Source organism: Schistocerca piceifrons, chromosome 5 (assembly GCF_021461385.2).
Source record: "Schistocerca piceifrons isolate TAMUIC-IGC-003096 chromosome 5, iqSchPice1.1, whole genome shotgun sequence".
Taxonomy (NCBI): Eukaryota; Metazoa; Arthropoda; class Insecta; order Orthoptera; family Acrididae; genus Schistocerca; species Schistocerca piceifrons.
In genome coordinates, this window is record NC_060142.1 from 243492636 (window position 1) to 243513948 (window position 21313).

A 21313-nucleotide genomic window follows, 5' to 3' on the forward strand; every position below is an offset into this window, starting at 1 on the left:
GATTAGGGTGAAAGTATTCCGAAATGGTGGTAAACTTACACATTTTTGTTGGCGAGCAGAATTTTTATGACGGTGTGGGATGCCGCACAGAGAATCAACAGATGTGAATGCCAAGAAAAGATAAAACACTGAATGGCTCTCCCTACACAACTGAAAGTGTAATCAGATGAAACGCAAGCACAGAGCAAAATTGTGCTCCTGTAACAGTTCAGTTCATGTGTTCATAGGTGAGCCATTACCGGGCTCAGAAACAGTTCCCTATTGACCAGTGCACTTACTTTATGTCACATACTACATTTTTCTCTGTTTGTTAAGCTAATAACGGGATTGGAGGGATCTAGCTTACGCTACGTGGAAATATTGTCTCTGATGAAAAATTGTAATAAGCCGAGTAGGAAGGAATTTGCTTTACTGAGATCACACAATTTGTCTGCCTTCATGAATAAAGTGTATCGTTCTCTACACCATTCTACACAATTTTGCTATGTTTACAAACAAATTCTGCTTTTTCTAAGGAAACTTTGATGTTGGTAAGAAATTGTTGTACCGACACTAGTTCAATAAAATGTAAGCCAGCTTTTAAATCATCTGTTCGAAAATGTTTCGTAGCCATTTACAAAATTAGAAATCTCGAAGACTTTTATACCAACAACTGTAATTACTTCCACTAATTTCAAACTTAAAACATCATCAGCTTTAAAAATGCGAGGGATATTCGGAAAGTAAAGTCCGTTCGGTCAAGAAATGGAAACCGCGGTGAAAATCTAATAAAACTTTGCACATATGTGTTCGACAGTGTCTCTAGTGTCCCTGTCGGTTGCATCACTTCGCTCCTATCTTATGAGCGCATGGTGAGCACATAAAGATGCGTAGAAAATAGTGTCTCCCGCCAAGTATGAGGTCCTGGTGTGATATTTCGCCTGATGTTATGCACCCCACATTACAGAACCGTCATACGGTTCCTACTTCGTGACAATTCTCGGTCGCAATCTGCAGGGAAATGAAAATGCTCCTGCAGCGTTTTCGATGGGAAGTTTTTGATGACCTGCACGACAGCCAGTAATTGGCTCCCTCTGTGTTTCATCTCTGTTCACATTAACTACTGCTATGAAGACAACATTTTCGCACCGACAACGAGCTATAGATGAGCGTAGACAATTGGCGGGAAGCACAGGCGGCTGCCTTTTGTGACAGGGGTATTGGGAAGTAGGTATAACGGTGCGACAGATGTCCCAGCTGGAGCGGCGACTGTGTAGAGAAGTAGCTGTACGGTGGAGCCAACTGTCGCAAATAAAATAATTCTGATTTTCAATGTAGTTTCCATTTCACGACTGGTCGGAATTTACTTTCTGGACAAACCTTGTATTATCAACATAACGCGGAAAAACGGTTCGATGCCATCAAAAGTAGATTAATTATATAGATGTCCATCATACAATATTTTACTCTCGGTTTACTGAAATTGGATGAACAAGTACTGAATTTCCTTTGCGTAGCACAGAGCAGCTCTGTAGAATGGCCGCATATAATTTGCTCATATGACTTCTCCTAACTGAAATGTGTGGGATGATTCGAAAGGTTGCACAAAAATTTTGTGATCTGATATAAGAGTCGAAATACAACTTCAGAGTAAGAAATACGATCTTGGAAGTAATCCTGAGCAAATGAAATCTTTGTAATGCTCGGAACAACAAGGACAATCAATGCACACGCACCTTAATTTTGGTAACGTTTACTCAAAGACTCTGTACATTACGCATGGTGTTGAAATTGGCGACCATCACATTCAGTAAAGACATACTGTACTCCTAGCAAATTCTGGAGTACTCTAAGAAGTACATCAGGCCTCTCACAAACCGAACCAAACTACGCACGTATCCTGACGAAGAGTATTTATTTGTCAAGAACTGTTGTCTCGAACATCAGGAAAAAAATCAAGAGGTGTCACCAGGGGATAGATGTGGCTATGCAGTTCATCCTTCCCTTTCGGATCCTACGACTGGGATACGTGGCATTGAGTGCATCACGTATGTGAACAGAAAAGTGTGCAGGTGCATCCACACCTGATCAGGCCTGTTCAGTGGCACATTATACACTCCTGGAAATTGAAATAAGAACACCGTGAATTCATTGTCCCAGGAAGGGGAAACTTTATTGACACATTCCTGGGGTCAGATACATCACATGATCACACTGACAGAACCACAGGCACATAGACACAGGCAACAGAGCATGCACAATGTCGGCACTAGTACAGTGTATATCCACCTTTCGCAGCAATGCAGGCTGCTATTCTCCCATGGAGACGATCGTAGAGATGCTGGATGTAGTCCTGTGGAACGGCTTGCCATGCCATTTCCACCTGGCGCCTCAGTTGGACCAGCGTTCGTGCTGGACGTGCAGGCCGCGTGAGACGACGCTTCATCCAGTCCCAAACATGCTCAATGGGGGACAGATCCGGAGATCTTGCTGGCCAGGGTAGTTGACTTACACCTTCTAGAGCACGTTGGGTGGCACGGGATACATGCGGACGTGCATTGTCCTGTTGGAACAGCAAGTTCCCTTGCCGGTCTAGGAATGGTAGAACGATGGGTTCGATGACGGTTTGGATGTACCGTGCACTATTCAGTGTCCCCTCGACGATCACCAGTGGTGTACGGCCAGTGTAGGAGATCGCTCCCCACACCATGATGCCGGGTGTTGGCCCTGTGTGCCTCGGTCGTATGCAGTCCTGATTGTGGCGCTCACCTGCACGGCGCCAAACACGCATACGACCATCATTGGCACCAAGGCAGAAGCGACTCTCATTGCTGAAGACGACACGTCTCCATTCGTCCCTCCATTCACGCCTGTCGCGACACCACTGGAGGCGGGCTGCACAATGTTGGGGCGTGAGCGGAAGACGGCCTAACGGTGTGCGGGACCGTAGCCCAGCTTCATGGAGACGGTTGCGAATGGTCCTCGCCGATACCCCAGGAGCAACAGTGTCCCTAATTTGCTGGGAAGTGGCGGTGCGGTCCCCTAGGGCACTGCGTAGGGTCCTACGGTCTTGGCGTGCATCCGTGCGTCGCTGCGGTCCGGTCCCAGGTCGACGGGCACGTGCACCTTCCGCCGACCACTGGCGACAACATCGATGTACTGTGGAGACCTCACGCCCCACGTGTTGAGCAATTCGGCGGTACGTCCACCCGGCCTCCCGCATGCCCACTATACGCCCTCGCTCAAAGTCCGTCAACTGCACATACGGTTCACGTCGACGCTGTCGCGGCATGCTATCAGTGTTAAAGACCGCGATGGAGCTCCGTATGCCACGGCAAACTGGCTGACACTGACGGCGGCGGTGCACAAATGCTGCGCAGCTAGCGCCATTCGACGGCCAACACCGCGGTTCCTGGTGTGTCCGCTGTGCCGTGCGTGTGATCATTGCTTGTACAGCCTTCTCGCAGTGTCCGGAGCAAGTATGGTGGGTCTGACACACCGGTGTCAATGTGTTCTTTTTTCCATTTCCAGGAGTGTATTTGCTGACTTTAAGGCGTGTGTTCACTAACTGTCCATGTTGTTCCCGACTTTTCAAAGCTTTCACTGGCTCAGCATTAATTCCAAGATCATAAGTTCCTATTCCAAAGTCATTGTATTTTGGCTCTCCTACCAGCTTATTCAATTTGTGTGCAACCTTATGTATACCCGCTCGTAAAAGTAAAAGGAGCAAGTTAAATGTGTCCATTGTACAGGGCTGTTTCTCCGTTGTTCAGTGAAAACTCAGAACTTACAAATTGTTACAAATCTATGATGCTTGATACCGTTGACTGCTGTGTTCTGCTTGTACCCTTAACGTAAACGATTTGTCTATTTTTATATTGATAAAGTAATAGGAAATTATTAATGTAAAAGCTTTTGGTGTTTTTAAGATAGATTTCCTTATTCGCTTTCAGGATGGGGGGAGAGGGAGGTGCACTGTTTGCTATTTTGTTTCCTTTTCCTTAGAAATAAGTCTTACTGTCATATCTACTTTTAACTTACCATAGATCGATAAACATTTATATTAAAAGGGTATAATAAATCAAAAATTTTAATGTGATACTAATGATACATTTAGTTACCGTAACATACTACAATATTTTAATTTGTGTAGGTTAATAAATACTAGACCTACATTGCTTTAGTATAACGTCCAATAAATTGCAATTCAGAAAATCATAGTCTTCTGAGGACGCCATAGACTATAAATGTTAGGGTTGAACATCACGTCCACATTTAGGTCATTAGAGAGGGCGCAGAAATTCGGAAATTATCAAGGACGGCGAAGGAACTCGGTCGTACCATTCAAAGGAGCAAGCCCGGCATTTGCCTGGAGTGATTTTGGGAAATCACGGATAACTTAAATCAGAGTGGCCAACTCTGTTTAGCAAACCATGCCTATGCGTGCATGACGAAGTTGCTGTTTCAATTTCTCTCACCCTCGTTGGGGAATCAGTTTGTCTTCTTTTTCTGTGGTTTTCCGAGTGGTTTTCCGGTTCTAGCAGTGCAGTCACAATCCATGCCGAATACATACTAAGGTGAAAAAAGTCAGAGACGTTTTCCTATACAGATGGCTATAGTATCGCGTGAACAGGGTATAAAAGGGCAGTTCATTGGCGTTGTTGTACTTAACTAATTCATGTGGAATGGTTTCCGACTAGATTGTGGCCGCACTGCAGGTATTAGTAGACTTCGGACGTGGAGTGCTAGTTGGAGCCAGACGCGTAGGACATTCCATTTCAGTAATCGTCATGTAATTCAGTATTCAGAGATCCACAACGTCAAGAGTGTGCTGAGAATACCGAATTTCAGTTACTATCTCTGACCACGGACAACGCAGTGGCCGACAGCCTTCACTTAACGATCGCGGCCAACGGCGTTTGTATAGAGTTTTCAGTGCTGAAAGACGCGCAACACTGTGTGAAATATCCACAGAAATCAATGTGGGACATACAACTAACGTACCCGTTAAGAGAGTGCGCCGAGATCTGGGATTAATGGGCTAAGACAGCAGACGAACCAAATGAGTCCCTTCGCTAACAGCACGACAACGCCCGCAGCACCTATCCTGGGCTCGTGGCCATATCGGTTGGACCCTGTACAAGTAGAAACCGTTGTCTCGTCAGATGAGTTCCGATTTCAGTTGGTAAGAGCTAGTGGGAGGATTCAAGTGTGGCGCAGACCCTACGAATCTATGGACCCAAGTTGTCAACGAGGTACTGTGGAAGCTGGTGGAGGCTCTGGTGGTGGCTCTATAATGATATGGGCTGTGTTTGCACGCAATGGACTGGGTTCTCTGGTCAAACTGAACCAATTATTGAGTGGAAATTGTTATGTTCGGCTAATTGTAGCCTCTGATAGATTTATCTTCCCAGAAACGATAGAATTTTTGTGGATGACAATGCGCCATTCCACCGGACCACAGTAGTTTGCGATTTACTTTGAAGAACATTCTGGACAATTTCATCAAAAGATTTGGTCATCCAGATAACCATCGAGCACTTACGAGACGTATTCGAGAACTCAGTTCGTTTATAAAATCCTACATTGGCAACACTTTCACAACTATGTACGGCTGTAGAGGCAGCATTGCTAAATATTTGTGTAGGGCATTCCAACGACTTGTTGAGTTCATTCCACGACGAGTTACAGCACTACGTCGAGCAAAAGGAGGTCTGAAAGAAGATTAGGATGTTTTCCATGGTTATTGTGACCACAGTATATTGATAATAGTCGATAGTTCAGGCTACACGGGTGTGGCTCTACCTGGCAGGAGAGTTACCAGTCATGCCACAATTCCATCCACATGCGCATTCACTCATGCAAAGAACTGGAAAGTATCCTGTGTTAAACGCAGCTGGTAGGTTCTTGCCATTTTCGAGACATTTAACTTTTCATGCTACTTTTATTCTAAGACATATGGCTGAGTTGGAAAATTGATACACATGAAGGTATAAGTATTCGCTACCGTACCCTGGGTCGTTAATGCATGCCTGTGCAGTGCCGCTCGAGCCGAAGGTAAGAGAAATCAGTGTATTGGAAAATTTCCACGTTCAGTATTTGGCCAGCAGGGGCGGGACGTGGTGGTGTAAGGTTCCTGATCACCAATCTTTGCGTCAGTGTCCTGGATTGAATTCCAAACCTCTCTACGATGTCTCTTGGAGTGCGGACTTGCAATACTGTAGATGGTGATTCATTTGTCAGATCGAGACGTCATGTTCGGCGGTCACCTTGGTGATATTCGACAGCAGTTTGGTTTCACCCTACCCCTACTCACAACACAAACCCAACACGACACTGTGTAAACACACTGTTTAGGGAACTAGGGATACTAACTACTGCTTCCCAATATATTTATTCCTTAATGAAATTTGTCATTAAAAATATATCACTTTTTCAAACCAACAGCTCAATTCATGGAATCAATACTAGAAATAAGAATAATCTTCACAAGGATTTAAAGTCACTTAGTCTCGTACAAAAAAGGTGTGCATTATTCAGGAACACACATTTTCAATAACTCAATAACTTGCCAACAGCCATAAAAAGCTTAACAACGAATGAAATTCAGTTTAAGAGAAGACTAAAGGATTTATTGGTGGCCAACTCCTTCTACTCCACTGATGAATTTCTCAGTAAAACCAACTGATTTGTATATAATACAACTTCTGCACAATTTCAGTGCAGTAATGTGTTCATTGTAGACGTGTGTGTGTGTGTGTGTGTGTGTGTGTGTGTGTGTGTGTGTGTGTTTAAGCTACTCCGGACCATTTCAGTGCCGTACTGTGTTCATTGTAAATAAGTATTATAGTAAATGTATTACACGTTTATTCCCTTATAAATAAATAAAAAAACTTCTTTATTTTAAGTTCAGTGCATTAGTATTTGTAAAATGACTCGTTCATATGGTGTTCATTAAAAAATGACGATCATTCCACTTGGGACCTGTGGAATGGTACATTAGCTTATTATTTTTGGTTGTAAATATTTGTCATGTATTGTTGTTTTTCTGACATGTTCTACATCCTGGAAGACCTCTTCACTACAGATCAATTGGAATGAAAGTAAATCTAATCTAATCTAACCATGCCTATCCGTACGACGCAGATACGCGACACTTCACAACAAGTCATGGGAAGGCAATATCAAACCATCTCCACTAGAACCTTGCCTTAAACGGTGATACTGGATTCCTGCTTCTGCTTCTCAACGCTCATTAGCTACGTGTAGGAGTAGTTTGACATGTGAAAGTGCAAGTATTTCTACTAAAATTTTTAAATGCAGGTCATGTCACCGAAGATCATCTCCCCTCTCCCCCTCTTATCCCTCCCACCCCCCAACTCCCCCCCTCAACGCCATACCCACGATCTCATCGTGATCCACGCCTGGGTGTGAAGCATTGGTTTGTCAACGCACTTAGAAAATATTGGGTAGACTATCCTTTACAATCAAACTCCTCCTCCATTCGGTGGATTGTGTTTTAGCAGAAGACAAGGACCAAATTCCAAATTGGCTCCGGTCGATGTGGCCGAGCGTTTCTAGGTGCTTCAGTCTGGAACAGCGTGACCGCTGCAGTCGCAGGTTCGAATCCTGCCTCGGGCATGGATGTGTGTGATGTCCTTAGGTTAGCTAGGTTTAAGTAGCTATAAGTTCTAGGGGACTGATGACCTCAGATGTGAAGTGCCATAGAGCTCAGAGCCATTTGAACCAAATTGGCGATTTTTAGACCGGTAGCCGCAAGGAGATGTCCCAGCTGGTGTAGGGGCAGCAACCGCTCGCTGCTAAGCCCGTGGCTAGAAGTGTAGTTAGATTGCTTAGGGTACCCTCTTGGCCCTCGGGCTGTCACCATGCGGCATGCTGCCGGCTGTTTGGGGAGCGGCGGCAGCTTCAATAAAAGCTGATAGCGCTGCAAAGCGTCCGCCAGATAAGACGGCAGGTCTCAGCCGAGCTGAGAAGGGGCGGGGTGAGGCGCCGCTGTCGCCACTCTGCGGCTCTCTGCTGGCGCCAGCGAGGCCCCCTAAATCACTGTGCCCTTCTCAGGGCAACGCCAGTCCTCGGCACTAGCAGGTAGTAGCTGGCACACGCTCGCCTCGTGACGCTGGAGTAAACTCTAAACCATTTAACGAACCTCATACGAGATGAGAACTGTCTACGTCAGCCAACATTTCTATCGTCCGCAATCTAGAAAACTGCTGATCTAAAACAAATTTGCAATCATATAGTGTAATTTGACAGGCAGGCTTATCTTCATCAACTAGTAGGCTCTAGAAAACTCCGAAGACACATTATCCTCATGTCTACACAGTGTATACAATATTGTGGCGAGGTGACTTGAAATTTCAGGAATTTGGACCATGAACTGTACTAATTCCTCCAACGTACGTCTCGCAAAATCAGCTCGACAAGAAAACCTTATCTTTGATTTATTGACTCGTTCTATGGGAATGAGGTGGGAATAATGTGATAGTATATCAGAAGTACAGCAGTGCGAGGTACTTCAGTCGTCTGTAATGGAATGTGTCGTTAAATATTTCAGGTTTCCTGCTGTGACTGGGCTGTGTGTGCCTTGTACATAGTGTCTCACTCACTGGAAAGCTGAATGTTGCTGCGAACACATCTGGAAACTGGACAGCGAGCATAATTAGATCGAGGTGGAGTTAGCAGTTCATCGTCGCCATAATATCATTGCACAGTGCGAAGAATTTCAGAAGGAAAGAGACTTTTACGTAAGTTCGAAAAATTAGATTCAAGAGCAGCAACTGCCCCAATAAGAGGCCACGATCCAGCTACTGGGTCACACATCAAATATCAGATGGGATGACGTGTCACATACGTATCCGTCACAGTATGTAGCACCGTCGTACAGTAAATGTGGCGTGTTTCAAAATGAATGGATGCAGATTCTGTACGCAGAACCCTCCCACAGAGGAGCTTTAGTGTGTCCTACAGGGTGATTCTTGCAGCTTCTTAAATAGATGCGTCGCTGAGGTTCATTACAACCTTGCCAGTATTGTGGATAAGAAAGTGTCAATGTGCCCATCTGAGGCACAAACAGTACAACAGTTAAATTAACTTATTCCATAACTTAGTCGTTACTTTTCAACTGAAATGCTTTCGGACTGCATTTATATCACGTGGGAACTAGTAATACGCCGCACTACAGAAGCATGACATAGACTATAAATTAATTATACAGACGTAATTCTTTGGTCCACGAAACGCACTTTGATATTATTACATCATCAACAGATAACAATGATATAACAATATAATAGTTAAAAAAGCTTCTGGGCTTTGTAGAACATCTTGAGATCATTCGGCGTTGCCTTAGATTGGGGCCAACCCTTCGGCAACAGATAAAAGTTGTAATACCTACTCTTTTGTTGCGAGAGTCGTGTGACGTCATATAATGTTCTGAATGCTGAAAGTCGCAATGCGAATTCCACTTGTGATCAATCAAAGGGGTGGTAAATAGGCCGGAGTTGGTCCTTACAAATTACAAGCTCTGTAGCGCAATGGAATGACGTTACTGTTATCTTTCATTTATTCTTCAAAACACTGTCTACAGCCCCTCGTACAGCTTGTCTGCATCGCTCCCTCCATACGAGCTTACGCGCTGATTCACTAGAAAAGATACACTAATGAGCAAAACATTATGATCACCTCACTAACAGAGTGTTGTCCCACCTTTGGAACGCAATACAACATCTGCGGCAATGACGACCAGTTTTGCTTTAGGAAAGGTAAAGGCACCAGAGAGGCAATTGTGATGTGGTTGGTAATGGAAGCAAGACTCAAAAGAAATCAATTAAGTACACAGCATTTGTCCACCTGAAAAAAGCATACGACAATGTAAAATGGTACAAGATGTTCGAAATTCTGAGGAAAATAGGGGTTAGCTATAGGGGGAGACGAGTACTACACAACATGTACGAGAGCCAAGAATGAATAATATGTGCAGAAGACCAAGAACGAACTTCTCGGACTTAAGAGGCTGAATTGAAGTGTCGTGTGGCTATGGCCTCCCATCGGGTAGACCAGTTGCCTGGTGCAAGTATTTTGAATTGATGGCACTTCGGCGACTTGCAAGTTGATGGGGAGAAAATCTCCGACGCTGCCGGGAATCGAACCCTGGCCCCTTAGCATGGCATTCCGTCGCGCTGACAACTCAGCTATCGAGGCGGACACTTAAAAGTGTGTAAGACAGGGATGTAGTCTTTCTGTACATCGAAGAAGCAATGATGGAAATAAAAGAAAGGGTCAGGAGTCTAAGTAAAACTCAATCATAAAGGCTACCAGTGATATGATTCGCTGATGACATTGTTATCCTGAGTGAAAATGAAGAAGAATTGAATGATCTGTTGAACAGAATGAACAGTCAAATGAGTACATTATATGGATTGAGAGTAAATGTAAGAGAGACAAGGGAATAAGAAGTAGCAGAAATGAGCACAGCGAGGAACTTAGCATCAGGCTTGATGGTCACGAAGTAAATGAAGTTAAAGAGTTCTTCTTAGGCAGCAAAATAATCAACGACGTTACACTGCGGGTCTGGGGGTTAGGATAGATCCAGGGTATTCTACCCTGTCTAAGATGGACTAAAGGGAGTCTCCCACTTTTCGGCCTAATCAGCTGTGGTCCCCTTTTAGGGCTTGCGCTAAATATCTTCAAAAATTATCGAAAGTGCCGTGTATTTGGGGAAGGGCACCATATGTGGTGCATCTTATATAACTTGTGCATTAACGTGTTCTGCACCGATTATTGACATGGTGCTGCCACTCTGCCAGTATGCCAGCTATGTGGGTGAGGACGTCTTATGTGGTGCTTAATCTCCATCGTGGTACACTGTTCTCTCTTGCCCTCATGACAAACGGATTTTGCATGCACCCAATATTCAGCGTGGTAGCCAGTCCACCGTGGTGGGACCGTCTTGCACACTCCTGGTCGTAGCCCTCTGATGCCTGAGCTGTAAGCTCTTAATGTATGCCAAGGAGTAGATGCCCTTCTTCTTGGGGCATCAGAACTCTCAGCACCAGCCATCATGCCAGTTGGTATTTTCTGTGGCTAGCTGAAGCTCATACAGAGAGGAACTGATAGGAGTGGGTGGCATCAGGGCGGATGACCCAGAATGAAGCAGACGAAGTCATCTTTTGCTGGGGACAGAGTGGCCCCATCAGTCTGTAAATGGCGAAGGTTGTATACAATGACCGAAGAGAGCCACATTCACCATGATATTTAGTCTGCAGTAGAACCGATGGGAACTTCTTTCTGGCTAACAAGCCACTCTTTTTCTTAGAACACCTGGAGCATAAGTTCAGGGAAGTGGCTGTGCTGTCTAAAATGTACAATGGGTCAGCCCTGATTCCATGCCATCCCCAGCCCAATTCTGGGTGTTACTTCCATGTGACAATATGGATGATTTTCTCGTTTCAGTCATCCACATAAAAGCCTCAACATGGTACAGAGAATTATTTTTCATTGCGACCTCCTGTTCTAGTTCGACTAGAGCTACGCACAAATTTAGAAGTAGAGGTGTTCACTTCACCTGTCGCCTAAAGACACTAAGGTTGTTTCTGGTGCCTTCATCTTTGCCTCTGAGTGTGATTCGTTATCTGAGAAGGTCGAGATGATGGTCAACCGACGTGATGTCAAACCCTACATCCCCACCCCAATGCGGTGATTTTTGGGCCCTTGGAGCTGCCTGTCTCCGTCCTCACCTCCCTCCTGTTGGTTAGGGGCTTATCTTCTTTTGTTACTCCCAGAGCTTTCCCTTTGGGAGCACCAACCCTCCAAATGCCAAAAACACACGTCCCCTCCCCACCCTTCCCCCCCTCCCCGTCAGAGCAGCGACAGCTTCCTCCAGATACTCTCACATGGAACAGGTCCCTCAGGACTCTACCTTCCAAGGTCTCCACAAGCGCAGAAGTGGAGCCCAGCCAGTGGCTGAAGGAGCCACTAGCTCCAGGTCAAAAGGCTTCATGATTTTCATCTGTGCCTGAAGCTGTTTCTGAGAACCCCACCCAGCAAGCTCCTTACGACCAGCATGAGGACAAACTGTCCAAGAAGAAGACTGTTAAGAAATGGCAGACGCTAGTGGCCTCCACACCACCACTTCCTAGCAGTTCCACATCTGAAGATGGCGTGGAGATTCTAGCACCCCTGAGGACCTGAATCTTGCCGACACTTCAGACACAATGGTCCTGGCTACCAGCACTCTACCTGTTGTAGCAAGAGAACCTGAGGTACAACCTTACCCCTTCATGCCTTCCCAAATGTCTGACAGCATCATCCTCCAGCGGAACTGCGGCGATTTTTTCTCCCATGTGGCTGAGTTACAACAACTCTTAAATGTTACATCTGCTGTCTGCGTTGCCCTTCAGGAAACCTGGTTTCCTGCATGTTGACCCCCACCCTTCGTGACCATATGGGTTTATAAGAAAAACTTACTGATTGTGACAGGATGTCAGTTGGAGCCTGTATCTATGTCCTGAACACTGTCTGTGGCGAACCCTTGACGCTTCAAACGCCCTTATATCACATTAAATGTATTCGCAATTGCGAATAAGGGCAACCATCAGCTATAGAACGGAATGCCAACAATGAAAACTTGTGCTGGACCCGAAATCGGACCCAGATTTCCCTATTATCACGAACAATCGCTTTACCATTTGGCTATCTGTGAACGGCTCATGACTAGATCCAAACTTCCATATATCGTCAACCATGCGTCTATAACCTGTGCGCGTACATTCATTTTGTATATTCCTGTAGATAGAGGTCAGACTTTTTACATGAAAGTTGCTTGTACCCGGTAACGGCAGAGAAATACAATATTGCAGTGCCTGTGTTATTCCGAGTAAGGGACTTTCAATTTCTGACCTCTTCGGGAACATGCATAATGATAAGGCGACCACTCGCGATAAGCTGGAAATGCAGATTCGATTCCCATTCCAGTACAAATTTACATTGTTGTCATACCATTCTACAGCTGACTGCTGTCTTTATTCTAAATTGCGAATGCTTTTAATTTATTTCATAAAGACTCTAGTCACTGCAGTGCCTGTTCCTTTGAACATACATGCATGTCCAAAAAAACTTTCTATCGTAATCATAGTAACACAGGCGGTGCAATATCGTATGTGTTTAGAAGCTGTGGGTGTCAGGGTTAGAACAATGCAGGAAATTAGCATCTATGACATGTACGTTCCTCCAAATGGTGAAGTGACACACCACCTATTGACAGCACTAATTTCCCAACGCCTCCCACCTTTTGTAGCTCCAGATTATTTTAACGCCTATAACTGTCTATGGGATGGAACCAGGAATACTGTCTGCGGTAAAGATGTTGAGCATCTCCTGACTCAACTCGACCATTGCCTCCTAAATACAGGTGCTCCAACCCATTTCAGTGTTGCACATGGCACATACTCGGCCATTGATCTTCAGTTTGCTATCCTGGCCTTCTCCCATCCATTCACTGGAGAGTGGTAGTGACCAGTTTCCACTCTTCCTGTTCCTCTCTCCACCCCCTCCAGCGTCACTCACATGACCACTTGTCCAGATGGGCTCTTACCAAGTTTGACTGGGATGTTTCCTCCTCCAGTACCACTGTTGAATCTCTGTCATATGGCCACATCCATGAGGTGATCCAGACCATCACTACTACCATTGTTGGCATAGCTGAATCGGCAATCTCTTGTTATTCAGATTGCCCCCAGCGGTTGTCAGTGCCTTGTTGTTCGCTGGAAATCGCTGCAGCCATTAGGCACCAAAGGCATGCCCTCCAACATCACAAGTGCCACAGCTCCATGGAGCACTTCACTGCTTTAATATGGCTCCATGCATGGGACCGCGAACTCATCAGACGATGGAACCTGGAGTGTTGGGAACGATAAATCTCTGACACTGGATCACGAACCTCTCCTTCATGGGATTGGACAAAGCTCAGGAGCCTTTAGAGCTGTCAGACCCCTGCAAGTGTACCTGAAATTTCCACATATAGACCTGTATCTGACGATCCAGATGTAATCGCAGAGTGCCTTGCCAAGCATTATGCTCACACCTCTGCATCTGAGAATAACTGCCCAGCCTTTCATTTACTCAAATACACTCCTGGAAATGGAAAAAAGAACACATTGACACCGGTGTGTCAGACCCACCATACTTGCTCCGGACACTGCGAGAGGGCTGTACAAGCAATGATCACACGCACGGCACACCGGACACACCAGGAACCGCGGTGTTGGCCGTCGAATGGCGCTAGCTGCGCAGCATTTGTGCACCGCCGCCGTCAGTGTCAGCCAGTTTGCCGTGGCATACGGAGCTCCATTGCAGTCTTTAACACTGGTAGCATGCGGCGACAGCGTGGAAGTGAACCGTATGTGCAGTTGACGGACTTTGAGCGAGGGCGTACAGTGGGCATGCGGGTAGCCGGGTGGACGTACCGCCGAATTGCTCAACACGTGGGGCGTGAGGTCTCCACAGTACATCTATGTTGTCGCCAGTGGTCGGCGGAAGGCGCACGTGCCCGTCGACCTGGGACCGGACCGCAGCGACGCACGGATGCACGCCAAGACCGTAGGATCCTACGCAGTGCCGTAGGGGACCGCACCGCCGCTTCACAGCAAATTAGGGACACTGTTGCTCCTGGGGTATCGGCGAGGACCATTCGCAACCGTCTCCATGAAGCTGGGCTACGGTCCCGCACACCGTTAGGCCGTCTTCCGCTCACGCCCCAACATCGTGCAGCCCGCCTCCAGTGGTGTCGCGACAGGCGTGAATGGAGGGACGAATGGAGACGTGTCGTCTTCAGCGAGGAGAGTCGCTTCTGCCTTGGTGCCAATGATGGTCGTATGCGTGTTTGGCGCCGTGCAGGTGAGCGCCACAATCAGGACTGCATACGACCGAGGCACACAGGGCCAACACCCGGCATCATGGTGTGGGGAGCAATCTCCTACACTGGCCGTACACCACTGGTGATCGTTGAGGGGACACTGAATAGTGCACGGTACATCCAAACCGTCATCGAACCCATCGTTCCACCATTCCTAGACCAGCAAGGGAACTTGCTGTTCCAACAGGACAATGCACGTCCGCATGTATCCCGTGCCACCCAACGTGCTCTAGAAGGTGTAAGTCAACTACCCTGGCCAGCAAGATCTCCGGATCTGTCCCCCATTGAGCATGTTTGGGACTGGATGAAGCGTCGTCTCACGCGGTCTGCACGTCCAGCACGAACGCTGGTCCAACTGAGGCGCCAGGTGGAAATGGCATGGCAAGCCGTTCCACAGGACTACATCCAGCATCTCTACGATCGTCTCCATGGGAGAATAGCAGCCTGCATTGCTGCGAAAGGTGGATATACACTGTACTAGTGCCGACATTGTGCATGCTCTGTTGCCTGTGTCTATGTGCCTGTGGTTCTGACAGTGTGATCATGTGATGTATCTGACCCCAGGAATGTGTCAATAAAGTTTCCCCTTCCTGGGACAATGAATTCACGGTGTTCTTATTTCAATTTCCAGGAGTGTAGTAGGTGAATCGATAAAATTTCACTTAGCTCCATGCAAACTTCAGCCATATCATTTTCCAGTGAGTGGGATTTTCTCAGTTCCCTTACCGACTGTCCAGATACGTTCCCTGTCCCACACCGCATCCATTCCCAAAAGATTAAACATTTCTCATCGAATTACCAGCGCCACCTCCTCGTGTCTTGAATGACACCTGGAGTGATGACGAATTCCTGTCGCAATAGCGGGAAAGAACCATCGTTCCAGTGCTAAACCCTGTAAGAGCCCACTAGATGTGCTATATGTCGTCCGACCAATCTCATCAATGTTTTATGCAAGCTGCTTGATCATATGGTGAGCCAACTATTGTGTTGTCTCCTCAAGTCTCAGCGCCTTCTTTCTCTGCCCAAGGATGTTTTCGGCGAGGTCGCTCCACCGCTGATAACTTGGTCTACCTGGAGTCTGCCATCCAAATGGCCTTTTCCCAGCGTCACTACTTCATTTCCATCTCTTTCGACCTGACGAAAGCCTGCGATACCACTTGGCATCACCACATCTTCACTACTCTCCACGAGTGGTGTCTTCGTGGCCAACTCCTGATTTTCATTTTCTTCTTCTATTTCAAATGTCAGTTTTATGTTCTGATGAGGTCTGTTGATTTGCAAGTGGAGTCTATCTATTTTTTCACTTGGATCATGTGCCAGACAAATAATCTGCGCATCTGTTGATTTTGAAAAACCATTGGGGGTTATATTTCCAAATGTCTGATTTTCTAGATGTCTGATGAAAATGTTTGCTGTTATTGGGGATTCCATGGACAGTCCGTCAATTTGTAGATAATATTCATTCTCGAACTGAAAGTAGTTTTGTTCAGTCCTCAGTCTGAGCATATTTGCTATTTCTTTTATTGCTTCTGTGGTGACGTTGCTGCTTGATTGGCGATCTTGTTCTATGATATCTATTGTCTCTGTTATAGGGATGGAGGAATCCATATTTAATATGTCGAATGAAATCAGTGATGCTATGGGTGGTAACTGTATTTTCTGTATGTGTTCTATTAGGTTTCCTATTTTTATCACTGTTCTGTTGTTCTCTACTTTATAGTGTTCTCTAATTAACATTTAGAAGTCTTTGACTATGTGGTATGTTGTGACTTTCTTGAAATTGGCAACAGCTCTCATTGGCATTCCATCCCTATGTACCTTTGGCTGACTGCGGAGTGTTGGTGCTTGTTGGTTTTTCTGTGTTATGTAGTATTTTGTTTGTCTGTGAATGTCTGTTCAATGTTTTTCAGCGATTTTTTCAGGTTTTCCTGCAATCGTGAAGTACGATCGGATTTTTATGGCATTGGTATTTGTGTATCCCATTGCTTTTGTGATGTATTGCCTTTTGTCCATGAGTACTGTTAGATTTCCCTTGTCTGCTCTTGTTATTAATGTGTTGTTTGTTGCCGGCCGTGGTGGCCGAGCGGTTCTAGGCGCTACAGTCTGGAACCGCGCAACCGCTACGGTCGCAGGTTCGAATCCTGCCTCGGGCATGGATGAGTGTGCTGTCCTTAGATTAGTTATGTTTAAGTAGTTCTAAGTTGTAGGGGACTGATGACCGCAGAAGTTAAGTCTCATAGTGCTCAGAGCCATTTTTTGTTGTTTGTTAACTTTTGTTTTATCCTTTCCATGGGGGCTGCTTATGTTTGGTCGTTCTTATTGTGTGTATGCTGAGTTTGTTGAATTATGCCTTTTATTTCTGTTTTTACTAGTTCTCTTGTCAGTCCTATGTTCACTTCACAATTATGTTTTTGTTCTTCACGTGTAAGCATGTGTTCAGTTTCTGCTATGAGATTTTCTGTGTATAGTGTATTACTCAGGTATTGGTACAGTGTTTCAACAGTTTTTCCAAGAGCATTTTTGTTTTTTCGTGTAGTTCTCCTTCTGTTACCTTAACTAACCGTGATTGGAATGTGTTTTGGTGATCTTGAGGTTACACGTTTAAAATGTAAATGTATTTTTGTGTCTTTTTTACTGTTAGTTTCATTATCTTACGTTTATGCTTGTTTTGTAAATGTTTCACTACTGTGCAAGTGCTGTGTTCAGGTTTCACTATTAGTGTGATGAGAGCTGTGGGCTTCCAACGTTTTGTGCCAATTCCAGATAAGTCTCACAGAGCATCATATTTAGCTACTTTTTTTTAAATAAAACATCTCAGTTTCATCTAGTAACCAATAACGTTCTTTAATTGATTTCGACTTTCGTGCCACTGTAGAACATTTTTTAACCCTTGCATTACTGTAAATTGGAATTAAATTATTCTTTTTCATGTTTTGTAGAATTTTATGTGCTGTATCGTATTATGGAGTCTCAGATGTATTTTCTTAAACCCGTTGTAAATGTTGACAGCGAATGCTAGACATAGCTGTATTAACATCTTCATCTTTTGTAGTCCTGTCGTCCTCCGTTGCGTGTAATATTTGGTATACTGATAATTTTTACTTTATGGACCGTTTGACTACAACTAAATGAAAAACAATTTTCGTGCCATAAGCGTTATGCCTATATTCTCTGAAAGGCATATTCAGTGGCATGGAATATGTACATATTTAGTTATTTATTTCAAAATTTTGATCGATGGACCTGTAGTCTAGGAAGAGTTCTGGTGGTTACGTTTTGCTATTATGTAATAATATTTTGACCTGTACTTACAGATTGCGTGGACGATTTTCTACATATTACGCCCCTGTCCCATTTTTGGTGGCGTTCCTCTTCTTATAAATGCCACTTCCGGTTTTTTCCACGTTTCATAGCACTAGTAATCGAACACTTGTTTTGATGCTATGTTTTGATTTGTGTCTCTGACTGTCAGATGCCAAAGATCGGATAATTATAAAGACCATCCACCAGAAATGTTTCTAGCCTATAGTTACATTGACCAAATTGTAAACTAAATAGCAAAATACGTACATCTTCGAGGCCACTGGAGATACTTTGCAGAGAAAAAGGCGAAACGCGTATGGCAGGAAAATTGAGTTTCCTTCAGTTGTAGGCTGGCGGTTTATAAAGGAAAAACTATCAATATAGTGTAACATTGTTGTTAAGTCTGGCCTCGACACACGGACAGCTATGATGCTGAGAGATACCATCGCTGTCACTGAAAGTACCAAGTGTGACAGACAGGTGGTTCGCAGTTCACGTTGGCCACAGTTTTTATGCTGCACATAGAAACCCCCTAGCGTAACACATCTGTCACTGGTCTATGTTCACAGTGCAGTTTATGTTTCGGGTGGTCGTTCTCTTCGATGGCGGTTTGTTAGGGATTGGAAAAATCGACTACTTAAAACTGATACCAGTATTTTAGTTCTGAATGGCCGATGTTTTACAGTGTTTATTTGGTCTTGGTTATAACAAGTGTTTCTTTAAAATAATAACCACGCGAAAATCCGAAATATCAATTAGCCTTACCAGCAAGCTAATCTTTTTTTAAATAAGCCTTTTTTTAAAGAACGAGTAATTTTCATTGCTTTTAAATATTGCATTGTTATTGCAAGGCGGCAGGTCCTCTGGCCTATTATTAAGTGGCATGAAACCAGTCTATATTGCATATCTAGACTCTGAATTTGAATACGTGTAATGAAAGTCATTTCGCTGCCTTATTACACTGTCTACATAACATACCCATGCTTATAGCCCTCGAAAATGGATAAATTAACACGAAAAATTATTCTTCAACCTCAGTTTTTGCACAATAGTGTTGCCTATTCATAATGTCTTAATAGTAGTGTGATACACGTCTGCAACATGATTTTTGAGCTGGGCTTAAAAAATCACAGTCAAGAGGAGAATACTTGTGACTTTTTTGTTGGAGTCAACAACTTATCACTTTGTGAGAAAAGCAGCGGACGGTGGAGGGACTAAGTTTTCTTTATTTCCCTGTTGAATTTAATATTTTCATTCTATATATCCTGAAAGTGAGAGAGCCAAATTTTTCAATAATTATTCGATTTCTTCGATTGTTACAGAAAGTAGCAGCAATAGAGAACCGAAATCTGGTCATTAAAGAAACCGATTATTTAGAGGGGTTTTAAAAGTCCAATTTAACAGCCGTTGAAAAGAAGAAGAAAATGGATATAACTGGAAACAGTTTTTTTTCAGCGATAACCACCTTCCCTACGCTGTATTCGGTTACGACCATTGGCCTTATGTAACAAGAAACGCAAAGTCAGTAGGCTTCTCCATTTGCAACCCCTATCGTCGCCTGATTCCCCATTTGTCTTCTTTTGTCATCAGTCTTCTCTTTGCTTTGATGTGGCCCACCACTTATTCCTTTCTTGTGACAACCTTTTTATTGCAGAGCAGCACTTGTAACCTAAGTCGTCAAATATTTGATGGATGTATCCCAGTCTCTGTCTTCCTCTACAGTTTTTACCCCCTACAGCTCCCTGCAGCACCACGGAAGTTATTCCCTTACGTATTAACAGATGTCCTATTAGCCTGTCCCTTCTTGTTAGTAGTGTTCTCTATATATTCCTCTCCACGCCGATTTTGGGGAGAACCTCCTCACTGCTTACCTCTTCAGTCCCTCTAATTTTCAACATTCTTCTGGAGCACCACATCTCAGATGCTTCTAATCTCTTCTCTACTGATTTCCCACAATCCATGTTTCACTCCCATGTGCTCGAAACACAGCATCCTCAGAAACTTCTTCCGCAATTTAAGGTCTGTGTTTCATACTAGTAGACCTGTCTTGGCCGAGAATGCCCTTTTTTCCAGAGCTAGTGTGCTTTTCATGTCTTCCTTCTTCCGTCTTGTCGTGGGTTATTTTGCTGACTAGGTAGAAGAATTCCTTAACTTCAACTGCTTCGTGATCACCAATTTTTGTGTTAATTCTCGCTGATCTAATTTCTACTCCGCTTATATACTTCCCTTGCGGCGCCAGAGGTCGCGGTGCCAGGAGGTCCCATTCATTGTCACGCTGCACAGTGTTTATTACAAAGGCAGCTGACAATGATACACTGCGGATGTGCTTAAATGGACACAACGGGAAAACACTTTACTGTTCAAATCTTTGATATGTCAGCTGTCTGCATCTTATAAATATTGACGACAGAGAATATGTCAGTATGGTGTAGTTCTTCCTGAACTGTTTCTATGGAACAATATTAGAATTTTTCGCTTCACGTCTTATTAAGTTTCCGTCTGTATGATTAAGAAGCGTGAAAATGTAAAAAGATCGTGTGATACTCATGATTTAGGTATTACTTACATCATATGCCCCGTCGATTGCTATACTCTCTAGGAAGTATTTACTACGCGTATTTATGTTTCACTGATTCACACAAAATGTGTTAAAGCCTTAACATAGCAAACTCGCGTTCCATTAAGTTACTTATGGAAGCAAACGAAACTCGATTAAGATCGTTGTTAGCCATTTTGATATTATGATTATGCTGTTTCAGATGCAGGAGGTGTAGAGTCACTCCTCTGATCTCATAATTATGTATTTCTTTTCGCAGAAACGGGCAGATGGTGAGTAACAGTGAAATACAATTAATGTCGTTTTTGATTTTGGTTTACCTTAACTGATTCATACCAGAACTAATTTCATATTAATAAAGAAGTTGTAGAAGCAGTCTCTGGTATTGTTGGAAAACGTATCGTGTTGTAGCGTCTCTAAGGTTGTGTTTCTTTTTCCTGTGGCTCACTCCTTAACACAGACGGACAGCAGGCTTTCCAGCGACGCTGCATCACTGCTTTCTCTGCAGTGCGGTCACGTGCCTTCCATTGTCCGCGCGGAAT